The 20,552-nt window shown below is 36.3% G+C and overlaps 1 protein-coding gene across 3 annotated transcripts in view; it reads left to right on the top strand.

Annotated features, from left to right (window-relative positions):
* The window catches only part of FHIT (fragile histidine triad diadenosine triphosphatase), a 661,182-nt gene that overhangs the window by 128,182 nt on the left and 512,448 nt on the right, over positions 1-20,552 (top strand). The window lies entirely within an intron of this gene.

Here is a 20,552-nt window from a genome sequence, read left to right as displayed (position 1 = left end):
GTTCCTAATTTGTACAAGGAAATTTAATTTAGGAGCGTCTTCAAAGTAAGACGCAATTTTCTCCTTGAGTATCAAGTGAAGTATCAGATAAAAATCTAAGACCTTTACAGCATATTGTATTCATTTATTTATGTGTTTTAACTTCTGATAGTTTGCAGAAGTGGGTGCAAGAAATAATAATTTTGTAGTCTTTTATGACTTGACTTTTATTTTTGGAGAAAAGGTCTATCCAACTTTAACCAAAAATACTGATTATTTAACAAAAAAAAGCACCAACATTCTCCGCAAAGCCTACCTGCCATTTTTTTCCCTAGAAAATTGTACTTTACTATCCGCTGAATGACTCATTGTTTACTTTGACCCAGTTTGTACTCCATTCTGTAATATTAATTTAATTTTTCTGTCTTACAACATTCTGGCCTGTCTGCACTAGCCCTTGGCCTCTGTGCTGGTGTAGTACATATTAGTTCATCTTCTTACTGTATCGAGTGTTTTCCTAGTCAGGTGTCTCCTGAATGAATGTTTTACAGCAGGTAGAGTATTACAGACCAATTAGATGGCAAGGCTAGATGGTAGTCCAAGTCTAAAATTGTCCACATGAGGAGGAAGGTTATCAGCTAATGATCAAAGGAAATGTTTTTCTGAGCCCTTTCAGTGTGGTTCTGTTTCTGAAGCTGGAGCCACAGCTGCCTGTAAAACCTAAAGCTGAAACTTTGATAGATAGATTTTTCTTAATACTAAAGAAACGTGTCATTAATGATATCAGATAGCATAGGTATTGGTTTGTTGCTGTCTGATTAGGTCCTTGTGAGGGAGTATGAGATTAACAATGAAGGACAACAGACATGATACATTAGTTCAGTGATAAGGTTTGAGGGAGAGTAATTGGGAAGTAGCTTGCTGGTTTGTGAAGTTTAAATGTTAACCTCCCTCACACAAAATAATGGTTGTCGTCTTTATATCCAGTATTGCTAAATCACCATCGAGTTTTGAAGATAACTAATGTAAAACTAACGACAGTGCCTGTGAGACAAATAGCATGTATAATGTGTCTCAAATATTCAGATATCATTTGATATCACACAATTTTTATTTCAACAGGAAATTACAGCAGCATAGGAGAAAAATAATTTGAGGGTTTTAAGTCACAATGAATTTTGTTTGAAACAAACCTCTTAGTGGTTCGTACCTGCATCATAACTGAGATATGTAACACTCACCAGAGTCCCCTCATTACTGTAACTTTCTATCAGTGCATATTTACATGTCTACATACTCACAACCCACGCTGAGCGGTATCATTTTCAGAGATGCTGGTGTGTATCTCACATTGATCATTGCTATACTTATGGGTCCTCAGTAGCTATGCAGAAGCTCATTAGTCTATACTAGATGTTAGAAGACTATATCGTATGCCAAAATCCTTGTTAAAACAGACTCAAATTGCTTATATAAAAAAGGGAATAATGTTAATGGTAATAAAAATTTGATTACATCATACATTTATTTAGAATTTAAGTCACTGATTTATTCAGCCCCTTAAACGTTAGCCTTCTCAGCTGAATCTGTTCTCTGAACAACTGTTCAAAAAATACTAGTTTTGCTTGTTTCTTGTGACCCCATGGGAAAGAGACTCTGGTTTTTGTTCTACAATGTGAACAAGAATGCAAATTATCTTAAATTCAGGTATTGGTGTAAGAGGAGTTAATATTGGGAAATCGAATGACTTTCTTGTGCTCCAAACGTAGGTTTCAGGACAGTTAATTTCAGAATGGCATATCTCAGCAGATGTGTAGAATTTATAATAGATTCTATCTTCACTATGAGCCATAATATATAGTAATATAAATATTCTAGAAGTGTCAAGAAGAAGGGAAAAATTCTCAATGCAAATCAATAACAATTTAGCTGTGTTTCCAGATCAGTTGTATTCTGTGGCTTGTAATTTTTCAATAAATAGACAATAATGCTTTACATAAGCATTGTCATTTCTTTTTATATTGATTCACCTTAATAGTTCCTTCTAGTTATTAGCATTACTATTATTTGCTTGACAGTACCATCTAGCGAATATGGCTGTTGTCATAAGATGCAGTGTAAGTTTCTGCTTGCCCATATAAGGTACCTTGCCAATAATACTAGAAGAGGGACAAAATATTATCTCTCTTTTACAGATGGCATGCTTAATGTGAGCACCTACTTTAGCTTCTGGGCAGAATTGTACAAATGCTGAAAACGGTGCTGCTACAACTACATTGTCACTAATACTTGCAACAGTAAATTTGAATCCATTTGGATTATATATATGTAAACTGCAAAAACACCTCTTACTTTCAGTTGTAAGCATACTCTGTTGCAAACAGGTTCTATCATCAGACTTGTGTTATTAAAAGGTAGGCACAGAAGAATCTTCCAATTTGTGTTTTTTTCATCTTCTGTTCAAAACATCCCAGGTACATGGATAGTTAGAGCCTTACTTTAGTAGAAGGCTTTATGTAGGAAAGAGTTGAGTGGAGATATCAATAGTTACTGCAGAAGCCTAACTCCTGTGATTAGAGTAGCTCTTACTTCCATTTCTCACTCTTCCTTCTGATATTTCTTTGCCACTTATTTTTTTTCGTAAATCTAGTTGTTGCTCTCTTTATGCATTCCCAGAGGTCTGTCAACTTTTAGACTTCTGAGTTGGTAGTAGTTTCTTAAAAGTGAAGTAGTGATTGGTTTTGGGTGGGAGGTGTTGAGTTTGACGGTGTATTGTTTGTGGTCCTTCACTGCCCTGTGTGTTGCTGGGTTCTTTATGCATAGCCTTGATTGTCTTTTTATCTAGTATATGAACAGCAGATATTTAAATAAGTTTTCTGCCATAGGATCTTATTTATTTTTGGAGTTGTGCACCAAGGTGTTTCAACACAAGTCTAAAAATGGGAAAGGAGTTCTGCAGGTTGAAACATGTTTGGACTCTTCCTTGGGGAGTTGCTTTCTTTTACCTTTGTACTCTGCTATGGAAGAACTCAATAGCTAGTGACAGGTAAGTGAGCTGAGAAGAAACACAACGTGGAGGATGATGAGTGATTTATCTCTGTAAATCCATGTTTGGAGTGTTTTATTCTTCTGCCCCTGGTCCTAACCAACAGGAACTGGAACTGCTGATGTTGCCTCTTCCATTGCTCAGGGCTGACCATGCTCCTGCCTTCTCAACAGAGGCAGCTTTTTTTCATTGAGCCAGCCTGGGAGTAGCCTAGTGCTTGGCAGGTTCAGGGCAGCTTAGTTTGCTCCGCTTCTGCTCTGAGCAGTGGTTGCAGCCAAGTGGCATAAAACAGTCTTTAAGATTTTTTTTGGAGACTGGATGTAAAATATTAACCTTTCTTATACCCATTCAGCAGGGGGTTATAGCTTGAGCTATGACTCTCTCTGAGGTCACAGATAATACTTTGTTAATGTAACTGAGCTCCTGTCCAAGGACAGTATCTTTATTAATTTAAGAACTTGCCTGCTAATCAGAAAAAAAAAAAAAAAAAAAAATGACTGGCTTTTTATTCATCAGCATCAAAACTGTCCAAAATATTTCTGAATGAGTACAGTGTGTGTACAGTTTGTTTGCTTCTTTGTACATTGCTCAGTGTACTTGTGTACTAAGTATGACTTGCAGGCGTCCATCTTTCTTTTTGAGTTGGGTAACTGTCTACAGCTCTGTTGATTAGTAGTTGTATTTGTGAGACGGGGTATTGTGATAGCCTTTTTCTGTCTTGTCTGTCCCCAGCTCTGTTTATCTTCCTCTCTCTTCCTACCTCCCTTAATCACATGTAGATTTTTCTCAGCTGTGTTTTAAAATCATTCCCTGGTATTCAAGTTGTTGGATTAAAAGGTATCATGATTAAAGAAGAATATAAAGAATGAAATTAAACTAGTCAAGGAAGTGACTACACTTTATATGGTATATTCACACAGATAAAGACAGACTGTAAAAATTGATGTGGTTTTCCTGACCGCTGTTGCGATGTCCTGAATTTTGTTGATACAAGTAATTGTATCTTGATATTGAAGGGCAAGTATTACATGCTAGCTGAAACAACAGATTCTTTTGGTTTGTTCAGTTTGTGTATTTTTAATATTGTTTAGTATAGGCTGAGTGAGAACCTGTACTCTTAGGGGTGACACAAATTAATTCTACTCCCATCATGAAATTTCTCCATGGATTTATCACAAATTGCTGCAGCTGTGAGTGTTTCTATGCTCTCATGAGAAGTATGAGATTAAATTATGTCACTACTGTACTATTTTTAATTAATGTAACCTCCAAACTAATAATTTCCCAGTGCTGGTTTCTCTTTCTTTGGTCAGTAGATTAATTAGTTAACGTCAAATTAATTAGTTAATGCAGTCAATGTTTAAAGCTTTATAAAAGTGATAAGAATGAGTAGTGCAGATTCTGCGTGTGTTATGGAAGTAGAGGTTTATGTTTTTAACAGGAAAACCAGAAATTTCATTTTCACATTAGTCACTTGACTACTACTTGTGATTTGAATATGGAACGTGCTTAGCTACAGCAGCAAGGGTGAGTTTAAATACCATGGTACCAATAGTTGGATACTGAAGTGGTATTTTTCTACTGATTTGGAGAATAACAAAGGAAAACAGGAAAAACTGACAACTGAAAGGAGTTGAACTGTGCTGGGTGCTAAGGAAGGAGCAATTCTATTTCTTTTGGAAATCAGAGGTATCTCATATCTGTAGTCTTTCATGTATCAATAAGGTTAGTACTGCCTACTGTAATGGCTGGAACCTAGGGGTTGTAACAGAGACACGTTAGATTGATAGATCCCTCCAAAGAAGCCAAGACAGAGTCTGAATGCTGGGGGGGTGGGGTAGGGGGTGGGGGAAGGAACAAAAAAGAATGACTCAAAACTACTTTCTGTGAGAAAAGAAACACTTATAAATACTAGTTTGCTTTTACACTGTCCAAGTCATAGCCATATGATTTTCTGAATACTTACAAAACTGTCAAATACATATGTAAACTCTGTGCTCTTACCTTACTTGAGAACAGTGCTTAAGTGTGTTCTCTTGTAATTTCTGAAAATATGCCAGACTTTAAATACATGTCACTAGTAAAATTTGTCTTTATGTCTAAGTGCTTAAATTAAGACTTCTAAGCGTAATGGGATAGGTGTTCACTCTGTTAAATCTACAGTACTCTGAGGCCCCTGGAGATTAATTTTGTGCAAAATGATTATCACCACCAGCAGCAGTGCTCTTAACTACATTAGCAAAACCAAGGTAATGAAACATAATGCAGATTGATTTTAATAGAGGAAATAACATGTCTGGAAACTTTCATGATAACATGTTAGTTCTGGATTATGAGATAGGTTATTCAACTTTTTTTTTTCTTCCGAAGAGCTGCGTTTACTGTTCCCCACAGTACTCTCTAGGGGAAAAAAAAACCCAAAATTTGGGAGTAGGGGGAAAGACAAAAAAAGGCAGAAAATATACTGCAGCAACGTATGTTGTTTACATTTGGCATATAGATCACCTGAAGAATAACCTTTACTAGGTGTTGCAGAACTTGGAGATTATCCCTGCAAATTTAAATATACTTTTGACAATTTGTGTATGAACTAGTTGCTTCTACATTGCACTTTGAAGCTGTAAGTTGTGAGATCCTCTGTTCATCTAATCATCTTAACAGTCTTTGTCTGCACTTCACTTTTCTTCAATTTACCTGTCCAGGACTAAATGGAGTGAGTGTCAGAGGAGCTGACAAATTCTGTAACAAATTTGCTCTCAAACCAATTTTTCCCAATCCTTCAGGGTTTGAACAAAGTGAGTTCTAAACTCTTTTAAGTAATGTTTATTTGGGTATGGAAGATTTCCGGGTATTTCTAATTTTGTTTCTGTGCTAAAATAAGTTAATTCAATTTCTTGTTTACTTGGTGTATGAAGTGACATGTATGAGTTTAGTCATGAGTGTTAAACTGATTTATCTAAAGAAGCCAGGTAGGCAGAAAGGATGAATCTTCTGTGCTTAGGGTTTTTATTTGTCTTGCTGTCTTTCAAAGTCTTACAACCAGATTGTTGAATTAATTCACTGTTTTGAATGATCTTTCTCATCTCTGGGCCTCAGTATTAACCCTGCCTACTGTACCAGAAACAGAAAAGAAAGGAAATTTTATTAGTTATTGCAGCATTGCCATTTTGCTTGTATTGAAACTCTTGCTTATTTTCTATGCTTGCAGCTGCTGGCTGGGCACTGCAGACAGCATTATTAAATTATAATTATTGCTCTATATTATGGTACAATGAGATGCTGTGTCAGAGGTGTTGATCACTGAGAACATTTTCTCTTCAGACGCTGGCAGCAATGCAAGTCTATTTAGGTAATTGGCAAAGTAGTGGAGTTTTTTGTAAGTATAAGTAATTGTTATATTGCTACTAATCCCTGCTTGCTTAAAGAATGACTTCTGAAGTAAAGAAGTTCAAGACTGTGCTGAGGATCTGGGTCTCCTTTTGATATAAATAATGTGAAATCTTATTTTTACAATTTCTACATGCGTTTACAAAGTGATCGTTGCTATTTTAAAAGTTGCTGTGGTCTTTTTCTATGTTGTTTATGAACTAATGAAGTAGCAAATTAATATTAAGTATTACATTTACTACTCTTAGTATACTCTATGATAGAGGCTTTTAGAGCATTGGTAGATCTTTCTGAGCTCTGAGAGTGAGAAGCTGTGTAACTTCAGACAGAAAGTTGTCACTCCGTATGCTAAGTTGAAGCTCTCACATAAAACTTAGGCATTGTAGACCTTGTGTAGCTAGTAGGTATTGAATTGGCATATTTGTAAGCTTAGCCAGGGACCAACCAGGTTCAGTGGCATATCAAAGATTACAAATAATGAACTTCATGTTATGCCTGGATCGTAGTCTTAAGTCCTGCTCAAGGTAGAGCTGACTTTGACTTTAAATGAGATTCTTAGAGCCTTGTCCACTAGGTGTAAAAAATATCCACAGCTGGGAGATTTCATAGCCTGGCTGGGCAGCATGTTGCTTGGAAGGGACTTCTATGTATCATCCAGTCCAAACATCTGCTTAAAGCGTAATTACTGCCAACAATAGATCAATTAAACCAGGAGTTTTTTTAGTTCAGTTTCTAAGGATGTTGATCTACTACCATGCTTAATGCCCAGCTGAAATCTCCCAAGATAGAATTTGTGACCATTGCTTCTATTATTAAACTTATTCTCAAAAACCTCCAGTGAATGAAATTTCCAAACTGCTTGGGTAGTTTTTCAACCTCTAAAAAATTACTTTCTAGTTCTTGAATATCATCATTTTTAGGAAAGACTTTCTAGCCTCAGGAGAGGACGAGCTGGTGCAAAAGCTCAGAATATTGTACTCTTTCACCAGCTCAGGAAATTCTTCTCTCAATGCTTCATTTGCATAAGTATTTTGCATGTTTTAGAAGACTTAAGTAGAGATTTATGCTCTATTGCGTGTATATGAGGCTGATTCTAATTCAGTTTGTGTTTAATACTTTATTGAATACTGTTTGTGTCTGAGGTCAGTTTGTATATAATTCAAAGGCTTAAATACCTGGTTTGATGTTCATTAGTGTTGCTTCATGTTCAATTCTGTCAGCTAATAGAGACATTCTTCCATTTATCTTGGCTTCTGTTTATTCTAAGTATTACTGTTTACGAGTATTTCTGAATGTAAAATTTTTCTACCACACAGAAGTATTTCTATGGAATTATTTTATTTTTTAAAAGTACCTTGTAAGTGCCAGTGCCCAGTGGAGAGGGCTATATGTTTGCACAGTGCTGACATGCATCTATTCTTCGAATAGATTATATTTCTTTAAAAAATAAAAGAATTTCTCCAGTGATAACTTGGGTATACTTTGAATTTTGTCAGTATTTCCTGTATTTCATTTAATCTTTTCAAATGCTATTATCCATGTGATGTATTATAAGCTTCCAGGGAGAACAGAACATTATAGTTTCTACATGAATAACTTGTAAGAAAATGACTAAGTGGACTTGTTTGTAGACCTAAAGCATTGGATTTCAACTCTAAAAAGAATATAAGAACAATGGATCCTGGTTAACATTCTGTGAAAGTCGGCAGCTTTGATGTATGTATTTGCAGATGTCTGCAGAACACAGATAATCAGTATTTGGAAGAGGGGTGCAATTTAAAGATCTACTTGACCAGTCATAATTACAGCATTGTAAGGACAGAGTGGCATGGAGAAGTAATAAAATGGTCTTTAATCTCTTACACTGTCAATTATAATCTGCTTGTCGTTAAGAGAAAATATTTTGGTGGCTTTAGTATACTATTCATAAGACTGCTAGGTGGGCTTTTCTTAAGTTATAGACTTTACTCTGAGATAATAAGCATATATTGCTTAGGAGTTTCTTCAAAGAGGAAAACCAGCTAAAATTGTGCCTTTTTTCTTGGTTAGAAGTTCATCTGTCACTGGGGTTTGGCTGTTACTCTGACTTCCTTTTTTTCATATTGAAAGCAATTGGGGTTTAATGCTTTTTATTTTATGATGTTTTAGCTGCCTGCGTTTTATTGAAATACTACAACGTCCTGTGTAGCATTTTAAAAATTAACACATCTGTCTTTTACTTTAGAGAAAGCATCTCCATTTGGTGGTTGTGCCAGTTTTACCTAATTACTGCTTCTAAGAACTCTGAAGAACAATAACTGTACTGCATTTTGTAACACTGCTCTTCTGTTTTATTTTTTTTTATTCTCCAAACTGATTTTTGATTAATTACACTGAATAGAAATACTAGTGTTTCTAGTATTTAGGGTTTTTATTGTATCAACAGAAAGTGTAAAATGTCACATTAAATGTTCAGAAGAAAGCAAAACTTAATAAAATGTTCTAGAAGGGAAAATAATGACCTTACAGAATGGGACAAAATCATGCACTATACCATGAGACCTACCGGTAGACTTTAAGTTGTTTCACTTTCCATTACACAATGAAAGTGTTGATGTTCAGAAACACTGTGTAAATTCCTCAGCCCTTTACAAGGGAATACCAAAAGGTAGCATAAAGCAACAACTTGTAATTTTTTCTCTGTATAAGAAAACCAACTCCAGTATAGCTTCAGGTATAATAAAACAGGTACTTGACACGTTGTATGAACTATGTAGTGCAATCGGAGATTATTTTCTTAAAGCAGAAGGTTAAATTTACATATTACTGCTAAGTAATTCTTCTCCATTGGTTTTTTTTTCGAAGGAAAAGTAAAATTCATAAGTTGCTGCCTAATACCACCTAAAGTGCCAGTTTCTTCAAAGTTAATTGCGAAATTTGCAAGTGGCTGTTTAACGATGGCCATGGCACTGTTCCTTCTTTAAGGGGTAGTAAAGCATGTATGGTTAGGAAGTGGCTTTTATTGCAAGTACAGTCCAACGTTGCTGACTGTGATGTGGAAAATTGTACTACGAATGCACCCTGCAGGAACAGTCATGGCAGAAGCTGTGGAAAGGGGCAGCACTGGGGTTTATTCACGGGGGTGGGTACTCTGGCTGTTGATGCACATACAGAAATGTTGAGTGTCCTGGTTTCAGCTTGAATAGAGTTAATTTTCTTCTTAGTAGTTTATGCAGTGCTGTGTTTTGGGTTTGGTGTGAGAATAATGTTGATAACATACTCATGTTTTCAGTTGTTGCTGCGTAATGTTTATATTAAGTCGAGGACTTTTTAATTTCTTAGACCTTGCCAGTGAGAGGGCTGGAGGGGCATAAGAAATTAGGAGGGGTCACAGCCAGGACAGCTGAGCTGAACTAGCCAAAGGGATATTCCATACCATACAATGTCATATAAGGCTGAGGGAAAAAGGCAGAAGCAGGGGATGTTCAGAATGATGCCGTTTGTCTTCCCACATAACTGTCACGTGCTGCAGCCCTGCTTTCCTGGCAATGCTGAACACCAGCCTGCTGGTGGGAAGTGGTGAATTAATTCCTTGCTTTGTTTTCTTGCTTTGCTTACGTGCCCAGCTTTTGCTTTGCCTATTAAACTGTCTTGATCTCAACCCACGAGTTTTCTCACTTTTAGTCTTCTGATTCTCTTCCTCATCCTGATGTGGGGGGAGTGAGTGAGCATCTGTGTGGGGCAGTGTTGCTGGCTGGAGTTAAACCATGATGCTGAGGATGTTTATCACACAGTGAGGATCTTCTACCTCTTGGACCAGTTGTTTTTTATACTTTGAGGTGAGACCTAGACTTGTGAGACAGTTCTGAGGCCCTCTGGACTATGTCCATAATTCAGCAGGAGTAATGGGAGCCATAATTTCCAGTACAGTGAGTACAAGTAAAGCTAAGTGGAACAGAAACAAGTTCTGTCCAGAAAGCTGCAAGAGTTAATTACATGCAACTGTTAACACAATTCAGTATTTTTAGTCTGCTGGATATTCTATTTACTATTACTGTTTTCTCTCTGATTAAATGAATAAATAATTCTTATGCCGATGATTCTTTAAACACTTTAATGATAATTTTGTCATGAATGATATTTTCAGCAGCTCCCTGCTTTTATAACAATTGTGGTAATATAGATAGCACCATAACATAGTAAAGGAACTTCAGTATTTATGAAGAAGATAAAGTGCTTGAGGTCTTAATAGCTGCAGTTTAATTGCGCTGATAGTAAATGGGGAATATTCTGAAAAGCTTTTTGAGCTAGAAACTTAGCAAGATTGGGAATTACTGGTGGGTTTTTCCTTCTCTCACTTAAAGAATGACTTTGCTTTTCCATTTAGTTTGCTTTGTTTCTACACAGGCCAAATACACTGAAAATTGGGATATGGTGGGATAGCATCTTGTTTTTTGGTTTGCAATTCAGGCCATCAGTTAAATATGAGCAGTCTTTAAAACCTCATTCAATTTTAGTAGCTTTCACAGTAATGTGAACAGAACTATTGTCAGCACCTTTGCTGTGTTATTTAAAGCGCTGACACAAAGGAAGCCTGGGCTAGATCAAATATAGATATATTTTTTTTCTTTTTAGAACTGCCGTTCTCTTGTTTCTATCATACTTTGATCATTATAGTGAAATAGTTTCAAGCATATTCTTTTCATTGACTGACTTATTTTTCTTTCAGATACAGTTAGTTCAGTTGCACCAGTGCTATTCAGGAAAAGATGGACTGATAGTAACTCTTCCATGTCTCTCTTGTGACTGTGCCAAAGCACTTAAGACCTTCCTAATCTTGCACTGTGAGATAAAAGCTTTAACTTTCTTTGCTGTTGCCCTGATGCCAGCGCAGCTACCTCACCCACTATATTCATTATATCGTTACTCTCTGTTCCCTTGCTGATTTTCCTTTTCTCCTTGTGTCAAATTCAAACGTCTAAATTCTTTATATTAATTTCTGGTTTGCTGTATTTACAGCTTTGTTACTACTTGTTCTTCTGCATCCTAAGCATTCTGGGCTTTCTGCTGTTGCTTAATTTCTCTACTTGCATTTTTGCATTATTGTCTTTCTCGATAGTGCTTTCTAAGTAGATCTTTTACGTTGCTACTTTTGTCACAGTTTTCCTCACTATCCAGATTTTTTCTGTTGAACTCTTACTACAGTAACCATTTTAGACTAATTATGACCATCATAGTTATGATGCAGTGGCTTTCCAGAATCTGTGGTTCTCAAGTAGAACCCACTGTTATTTTTTGAAATCAGAGGATAGTGGAAGTCTAGATGAACTGCCTGCTCAAAGTTAAAACTAAAACAGATTGTCAGGAGCTTTTCCAGTTTAACTCTGAAAATCTCTGAGGGTGAGAAATTCTACAGCCCCTCTGGGCTACCTGTTGCAGTACTTAATTGTTCTTGTGAAAAAAATCTTTCCTTACATGATCAGAATGTAAGGAAATAGGTTTGTACCTATTGCCTTTTGTCCTTGCTTCTTCAGGTGGAATTTGGAGAGTGGCTTATTGTCACTGCATAACTGCATGAAAAAATGTGTAACACAGGATACCCGTTAATTTTCACAGATAAATCTGTTTCCCTGTTTCATAGTTCTAGCCAAACAGCAGCAAAGTGATTGAGTGCAACCTAGTTTGCTAATTGAATTATTAATTTTGCCTACTTTCACTGAAATAAGATCATTAGCAGATCTAATAGTTGTTGACTGCAGATACTAACAGGTTGCAGGGGGTTTTCTTATGGCACTTGCAGAGTTGACTAACAACCAGAGACACAAAAAAGAAACTTGCAAAACCATAAACCATTGCTATGAATTAATCTTCATTTTATTGGATAACTTGAAAAACATGTGAAAAATAATTTCAAAGAATCACAGAAAGGTCAGGTTTGGAAGGGATCACTGGAGATCTAGTCCACCTCCCTGCTAAAGCAGGTTCTCCTAGAAGAGGTTGCACAGCATCATGTCCAGGTGGGTTTTGAAAGCCTCCAGAGGAGGAGACTCCACAGCCTCTCTGGGCAGCCTGTTCCAGTGCTCTGTCACTCTAAGGTAGTTTTCTTCATATTCAGATGGAACTCCCTGTGTTACAGTCTGTACACATTGCCCCTTGTCTTCTTCCTGGGCACTACTGAAGGGAGCCTGGACTCATCGTCTTGACACTTGCCCTTGAGATATTTCAGGAAGAAATAAAAGACATACGTTCTTGTTATCATTTCTTCTTAAACTTGCAGTTGTACCTGAAATTATACCATTTAAGTTGTGAGCAATTTCTCAGTATCTGACATTCAGGCTAGATTTTTCATTCCATTGATTTCAATGGACTCTGACTCAAACCACTATCGGTATGAACTTCTGCTGTGGTTGTACGTATTTCTGAGTCCTTTGGTGTATATCCCCAGCAGGATATCTATTGTTCATGCTCCCCAACACCACCTCTGGCCTCCTTACTGTGATATTAAGTCCAGTTTGGAATATTTTGAGTGGCGTTTTGCCTAAAGCATAAGCATTCTTTATTTACTGTAAGAGTGATTTCAGTGATTCTTACTATCTGTCTTGATCTGAATGAGCACCTGAAGAGTCTGGTAGTGGTTAAAATGGAATATATGTTCTTAATTGATGATAAGGGTTTATTAGCGTCTAAGTAGAAGTTTACTATATGTGTACAGATAGCTTTTGCCAATTAATTTAAACCAATTTACATACTCCATCTGACAGCCTGGATACGTTACGTTGTTGTATGCTCGTTCTCTATACATTGAAGCCTGTTGACACTGTCTTGCTAAAAAGTGTCACTGTAGCAGGAAAGCCTGATGGAAAACAGAAAACAGCAAAGAAAATGCAGGTTTCCCTTAAGGCAGTAACTTTTTTCTTTTATTTAGCAGCCTTTTCTGACAGGGCACAGAACGCTTTACTAAGCTTTCAAGTTCCTTCTATTTTTTCTTCATGTGACTTCCCATGTTCCACACAAGGCATCCAGAGATATTTATGTCTTTTTCTATTTCATTAAAGCACTTCCTTGAAGGAATAGTTCCTTTTCTTTTTGTCACTCTTTCTACTTGTCTTATTTTATATAGAATTACGAAGATGGGGAGGTAGGGGGAGTGAGGTGTTAACACCACTACTTTTTTCAACAGGAACAAAATACGTGTTTTTTCAAGATCCTGTACTTAAACAGGATCAGAAAATGTAAGTAAATTTGACACCTACAGTCATTCGGTGTATAGACAAGCAAGACAAAAGCCTTGACATACTTTAACATGTAAATGCAAATATTACCCTGAAATCTGATCACTCATAAATGTGTGTTGATCTGAAACATTCTTCAAAACTGTAGAAACTACTTATTCCTGACTTTAATGCCCCCTTAGAATGCCTTCATCAGAATCACTCCAAAAAGAGATTCTCTTCACTTTGATATAACAACATAGGAAACAGGAATGTCACTGGCAGGAGTGGTAGACCTATGGTGTTGGGAAGATAAATTAGAAGGCAGTGTTACTTAGACTAGTTTTATTTATATTATGTAAAGATTGACTTCCATATGTATTTATTTTAAAAATAAGTTCCCCTCAAGAGGCCATCAGTAAGGATATGATTAATTTTATCATTTGGGTGGTGGTGGTCGTGTTTGAAAAAAAGAATTCTGAAGTGGTGCTTCAAAAGAACAAAAGACATTAAAAATATTAGTAATAAACTTAGAATTGTATACTAATAAGCCATTCTAACATGCTTGTCTTAAGGCTTTTTTTGAGATGGGTAACTTTTGATTAGTGTTGAAAAATATGTGTCTATACAACATTTTTGTGCTGTTCTGTCTTGTTCCACAATACAATGGCATGATTCCTCTAGACCAAAGAAGAAATGGTGCACTGGTGTGACTATTTCAGAAGTGGTTTTCAATTCTAAATTTACAGCATCAGCTTGAAACAATGTCACTATAGGGATTTGAAAAGCAGACCAATAATTAAAGAAATTCAAACTGCTTCTGTCATCTGAAACAATGTGAAATGTGTGCACGAGAAAAGCTATCTGAAGCTCAGAGATCAGCGATATTCTAAAGGCCTAAGTAAGATACACCTCTGAATTTTAATGCAGTGGTTTTATGTATGACATAAGTTTGCTGGCTTGGAGGATTGGTTTTTTATAATGGATAGAAATACTTTCTGTACTCTGCCTGTGACTGCAGATATGTTAAAATCCTGTTTGGTAAATCGATTTCGGTGCTTTGGGTGAAGGCCTGTAAGTGATTCCAGGTTAAAAGGTTTTGGCTGATTTCCATCGCCAGGCCCTGGGCTAAAAACTTTTATCATCCTTTAAAGTAAAACAAACAAACCTGTGAGTGTTTTTCCAAAGAAACTAAATCGTCAGTCCACTGTAGACATAATTTTTTTTGCAAATAATTTATTTATCCTTAAATAAAAGAAATGCTAGTTGTTGGTAAGAAGGCTGGCTAGACAAGGATTTCCACTTATGGGATTCTTTTTTTTTTGTGTGTGAATTTAAATACATATCACTGTTTAGAAAATATAAAAAGTGGCAAGTTTACCAGGGAAATAACAGAATGTAGACATAATGGCATATGTAATGAAAATTTACTGAACAGTAAAATAGATATTGATAACAGATTTCTTTCAGAAAGACAAATGACACATGACATAATGGAAACAAGAAATGATAGAGTTTTGTGTTACAAATAAACAACTCCCTTGAGAAACTTGAAGAATCTTGTTAAATGTGGGTATTACTTCTGCTGTATTGAAATGCACATTTTTACTACTTTTCTTCTGCTTTTCTTATGACAGCATATTTATATTAGGAAAATGCTTTCTTTGATTCTTCTGAATGCAGCTACACCACTGAATATTCTTATGTTGGCATAATTATTCTTCCCTAGGATTTACTATCCTGTAATGCTGATTTATGTCAGTAAAAAGTAACTATTCTATGGCTTTTATGGATAGGATCAAGTTAATACTACATCACTAATTAACATATTTCAACTTAGAAAACTCTTGAATTGTTTGCCATTCTGTTGGTGGGTCTGGATAAGGGAAAGTTTGCTGCAATAGCACCCTTAGGATAAATGCAACTAACAACTGTACTGTTGCTGCTACAGTTTATTCTGTCCGTTACCTGTAGAGTGTGCTGTTTGTGAAAAGACAATTTTCCTCGTAAAAATTCTTGCTGAGCTTAGAAATGTGGTCAGTGGTTGCACCTCGTTTCTCATAACTGATGTAGTTGGGCCAGTGCAGACCTTGTTTTATGTATATACAGTTTATATATCTTGCTTGAACATCAACTTTGAATTCTAGACAAAACTAAGGTTCAGCTCAATTCCCTGTGTTCTTTCTTAAGCTAGACTTCTAAGCCTACTCATTCTTGTATCACAGCTTTAAAAAAACAAGAAACATTTAAGGTAAAAGAGGGTAGCTGAGAGAAAAGGCTTTGGTCATAAAGGTTAAGAAATATTTAGAAACACTCAGCAACGTCTAATTTGAATAATTTTGAGAAGATGTCTAAAAGCTTTCTCCTTCTACAATGTTTGCTATTTCATTCTTGTTCAGCTTGGCTCTGCCAAGCCTATATGTATTATTCCTAGAATAATACATTTACGCCTAACGTATGTTGTGGATTATGGGAAGTTTTGAAAATATCTTAGGATAATTTTGCATTTGCTCCAAAGTTCTGGAGTTCAAGATCGTGTCTGTGACAGGATCCTCAAGAGCTTGAGGAATACTAAGACCTTCTGCCGTTGTGTTCCAAGAAAAAGGGAGAAAAACTACATCATCTCCAAGCACACTTCAACTGTGACTACTGGGCTGGTTTAAGCTTACCAGCCATAGACTTGTAAAATTATTTGTGTAAAATCTGTTTGTATAGGTACTTATATGTCTGCTTGAAAGCCATGATGTAATAATTATCTTTGAAATATTTGGATTGAGATCCTAATAAGGGCAGGGAAACAGAAAACGAAGGCTGCAGTGTTGGCCTTACATTACCCAGCTGCACTGCAGAACAAGATGTTAAGTGCTGTTCAGATAAGCTTTCAGTGCAACGGCAGAACTGCCAGAGGAGGTAATAAGTTTGCTGAAGATCTTGACAGCAGACTATAGTAAATGGCATAGATGGTGTAACATTTCACTGAACATCTGTCAGTGTTTTAAGGGAGTGGATACTTCCATGCCAAATGGGTAAAACATTTTTGTCTCATCTTAATAATAGCATGTTTCCTTCTTACCAACTTGACTGAGAAATTCTGAAAGGTAGCTTTCCTTTTTTTAAGGTTTTGTGCTTGTTTTAGGAATGCATGGCAACTGGGTTAGCTTTACAGAATTGTCAGGCATATACTTTTTTCAAATTATTTGAGCACACTGCGCTTTATGGTGTAGAAATTCAGATATATGGCTTAGACATTTGTGTATTTAATGATGTTGTATAACATATAGTGTTACAGGTGTCACAGTGATCTAGGGGAACTGGCTCATACAGGCTTCCAAAGTTCTAGCAGTAAATTCATGCGTGAAATGTTTTAAGATTCAGATAAGATTCCTCTTACATTAAGATGTCATGTATTGTTTCTTTTTAGTGTCTGATCCTTACTTTTGCAGATCTTGGTGCAAAATGCCAGTTACTTAGTAGAGGTTATTAAAATACTTAAGTCAAAGTCAACATTTTCCTTTCCAACCACACCACTGTAGGTCTTGCACTGGTTCACAGATTATTATTCCTTCTTAGAAAAACTGATTAGATATTGCTTTAAGCTTGCATGGCATCAAAACACTTAAAAGATGTAGTTATCAGATTTCTGTGAAATCTCAGTTTGTTTACAGTTGCCGATGCATAAGATGTAGGTGAAGATTAATGGAGAACCAGACTGGTAGGAATTAGAAGTGTCTAGCATTACATTACAAGCACGTTTACATTCTGTGTTATTCCCACAGAAGATACAGTAGGCATGCTGAACAAGTAGAACAGTTGAAAAATATTCAAACATGCAAAACCCAATAAAATGCTGTGTGTTTTTTGCAGAGAGCAAAATCATGAGGTTCCATGTTTAGACTTTCTAATTCTGCATTTGTGTCTGAGGAGCCTCAACTGTTCTGAGAGTGGTTTTGGCTTTCTTCAGTTTTGGGATGGAATGGAGCTCCTCCCTAAGGAAAGCCCTTTGGATCTCCTTCAGGAGAGATTCTGAGTTGATATCCTGGCCTTCTGTTGGTTTCAGAGAGCCAGTTCAGGTAGAAGACTTAAAATATCTACCACTAAAATTCTCCTAGTTCATTAGTTTGCATACGTGGACTGTAGGATCTGTATTTCCCCTTTGTTCAATATTAGTGCAAAGTATTTTTATCCTAAGAGTAAGGTGGTGCTTTAGCAGTGCTGCTGTTATTACTAATAATGCTAAAGTTTCTATATTAAAAAACCATACAAAAAAACCAACAGGAAATTTGAACTGTTTGCAATATATTGTGTAGAATCCAGTTAAAAAATCAGCTATTACTCCAACCTGCAGTACTTAATTTTTTCATAGAAATTGCTAAGTGAACTAATTTAATCCATTCCCCCTTGCTTCCTCTCCCTCTTCCCCAGACTGGGCATCTTGTCCCATCTCATCTTTGCTTGACATATGATCTCTGCTTCTACTCATCTTTGGGATGACAGATGTGATGGATGTGCAAGGAGTTCAGAGTTATTGCCAGGCTTTAAGTCTTTTTTGGCTAAATATCATGCTTTAAAACACTTCTTTCTTTGTAAATTATTCTTCAAACTACAAATAACAGCAATGAAAAGGTTCATTAAATAGTTTGAAAATGTGTAACACCAGATCATGCTGACTTGCTACGCACAGGATTTCATTTTCATCTAAAACTAGCTAGGAGTTGAGTAACTTACAGATTTTTCTTCTGTATTTTAATTATTATGATCCATGTTTAATGTGTCTCATCATGGCTTTGCCAGTAATGCAATTTCTTTTTGTTTTTAAATGACCCCTTTTATACACTGTGCTACTGCTGAAGGAGCTCAGTCCTTTACAGGACGCCTGCCTTGGGAACAAGCTTTCAGTGTTCTCTTTTTCATTCTTTTGCTCACAGGCAATGTAGACTTCTGAAATATCTTGGTAACTTGTTGTGTGTTGACCTTTGGTTTGTAATGTAGGAAACGTATTGTTTCTTAGCCGGGGAGGTAAGCCACACTACAAAGGAACAAGTGTGTAACAAGTGAGACCCAGAGGAGGGACCTAACACATAAGGTTGGCCAGTTCTGTGCTGCCTGTGTGCAGAGCTAGTGAGATGTGTCTGGTCCCTGCTACCTGGAGTAGGATTACTGGGACATATGTGGTGTGGAAATAGCCAGATGAAAGTAGTGTAGCTTGGAAGGTTGATTGCCACTGCTGCAGCCTGCTGTGAGGAAGAGTGGTGGCTTTAGCTGATGTGGAGGAGTGTGAGGGGTTGCAACCCTTTCCATACATTGAGAAACAAGCCAGAAACCTCTGGTCTGTGCAGCAAATGGATGTGGTAACTAGTGGGAAACTATGGTACTTCTGGGTTGATGGGGGAAAATACATTTGTGAAGGATCCTGAAAAGTAAATCCTGTTTTTAGTGGCTATCTATGTATATCATTTATATCTATAAGGACTGTCAAGATCAGATCTGTTGCTTTGACCCTTAAGATAGATTTGGAAAATTTCCTCTTTTTTAGTGTTCGTTTCAGTTTTGCTGTGGCAAATTTGTCTCTGTGTGGGGTATTTATTAAGAGGAAAATTGGTTCGCAAGTTTCTCTGGTACAAAGAGCTAAATCGATCTGCTTTTCTCTTTGACTACATGTTTACATAAGGTTAAAACACAACAAAGAATTAACTTCTGCTCCAGATGGTCAAAGTGCCAATTCAACATTATCTTACTACTGGACATTTCTGAATCTGTTTCCAAAGGAAGTGATGCAAATAGGTGATGCTAATGTAGTTCAGGCAGCTGAATAGAATGCCTTTTCTGCGTGTAAATGTGGGTTTCCGTAGTAGGTGATAAAAGTGCTTTTTGCTCACTGTTCCTTTTTGCTGCATGTAAATGCCAACCGTTGTTATAATGGTTAAATAAATAAATAAACAGTGGCCTTCATGTCAGTCCTTAATATCTTGTACTTGCAATGGATGCTCCTTTTTAAAAAATGCATGATATAATGTCCATAATATGAGAATATTTTTCAGTGTTCTTATTAATTTAATGTACTTTTACAAATACAAGAAGCTTACTGTTCCTATAACTGATTCTCAGCAATGACAAGTTTAAACATGCACGCAGAAATTTGATTCAGTTAAAATTTGTCCTTCTCTTTTGTCTGTGACCTACACAACTAACACCAGCAAATCTTTTTCAGAGAATCTGTGTAACTGAAGGATTATTTTCTTTCATCTATAAAACTTATTTTAGATTAGTGAAATATTAAAATTCAGTTTTTGATGCATTGAAATAAAACAATCACCCTTCAGTAGCTGAAAAAAATATTTGAATGTTTTTTATGGGGTTTTGTGTGTCTTTGATATTGCAAATAATAACACAGATACATATTTCTTAGATTGTTTGTTTTTACATTGGTATTTGTGGAGGGAAGAGGTTATTTTAGGCCTTTTCATGTTCAAAGCCCTGTAAGTTCTGGTGTGCATTCAAACCTTATTTTTTAAATCCTCTAGGGTTGCAGGCATTGATGTAAATTTGTACTTAACATGTTATTTTCGTTCTGAAAAATAGCAGCTGCTTGTTTGGACTGCAATAATGTTCTGAGTTTGCGAACGGCTGGAAAGCCTCCAGATGCTAGTGAACTGGGGATATCCCTGTGTTTGCCTTTTTCCTCCTTTTCTACTCTTGACATCTGAATGCTCCATAGACATCAATGAACTGGCCCTCATTCCAGCCACAAAAAGATCAAGTGTTGTGTGGAAAAATTAGTCTTGAAGTCTGTGACAAAGCAAAGTGCTGAACTCGGGTAACATGAATCTCAATCTGGTGACTACATGATAAAATTATGCCTGCTGAATAAGGTCTGGAAAGGAATTTTCTGTGAAGTGTAAACTAAACAAAGTTTTTTTTCATGGTTTTTTGTTTTTGTTTTGTGTTTTTTT

The sequence above is a fragment of the Falco punctatus genome (assembly GCF_963210335.1).
Source record: "Falco punctatus genome assembly, chromosome: 4".
NCBI lineage: Eukaryota > Metazoa > Chordata > Aves > Falconiformes > Falconidae > Falco > Falco punctatus.
The sequence above is the reverse complement of the archived record's forward strand: the minus strand, read 5'-3'. Positions and strand labels throughout refer to the sequence as shown.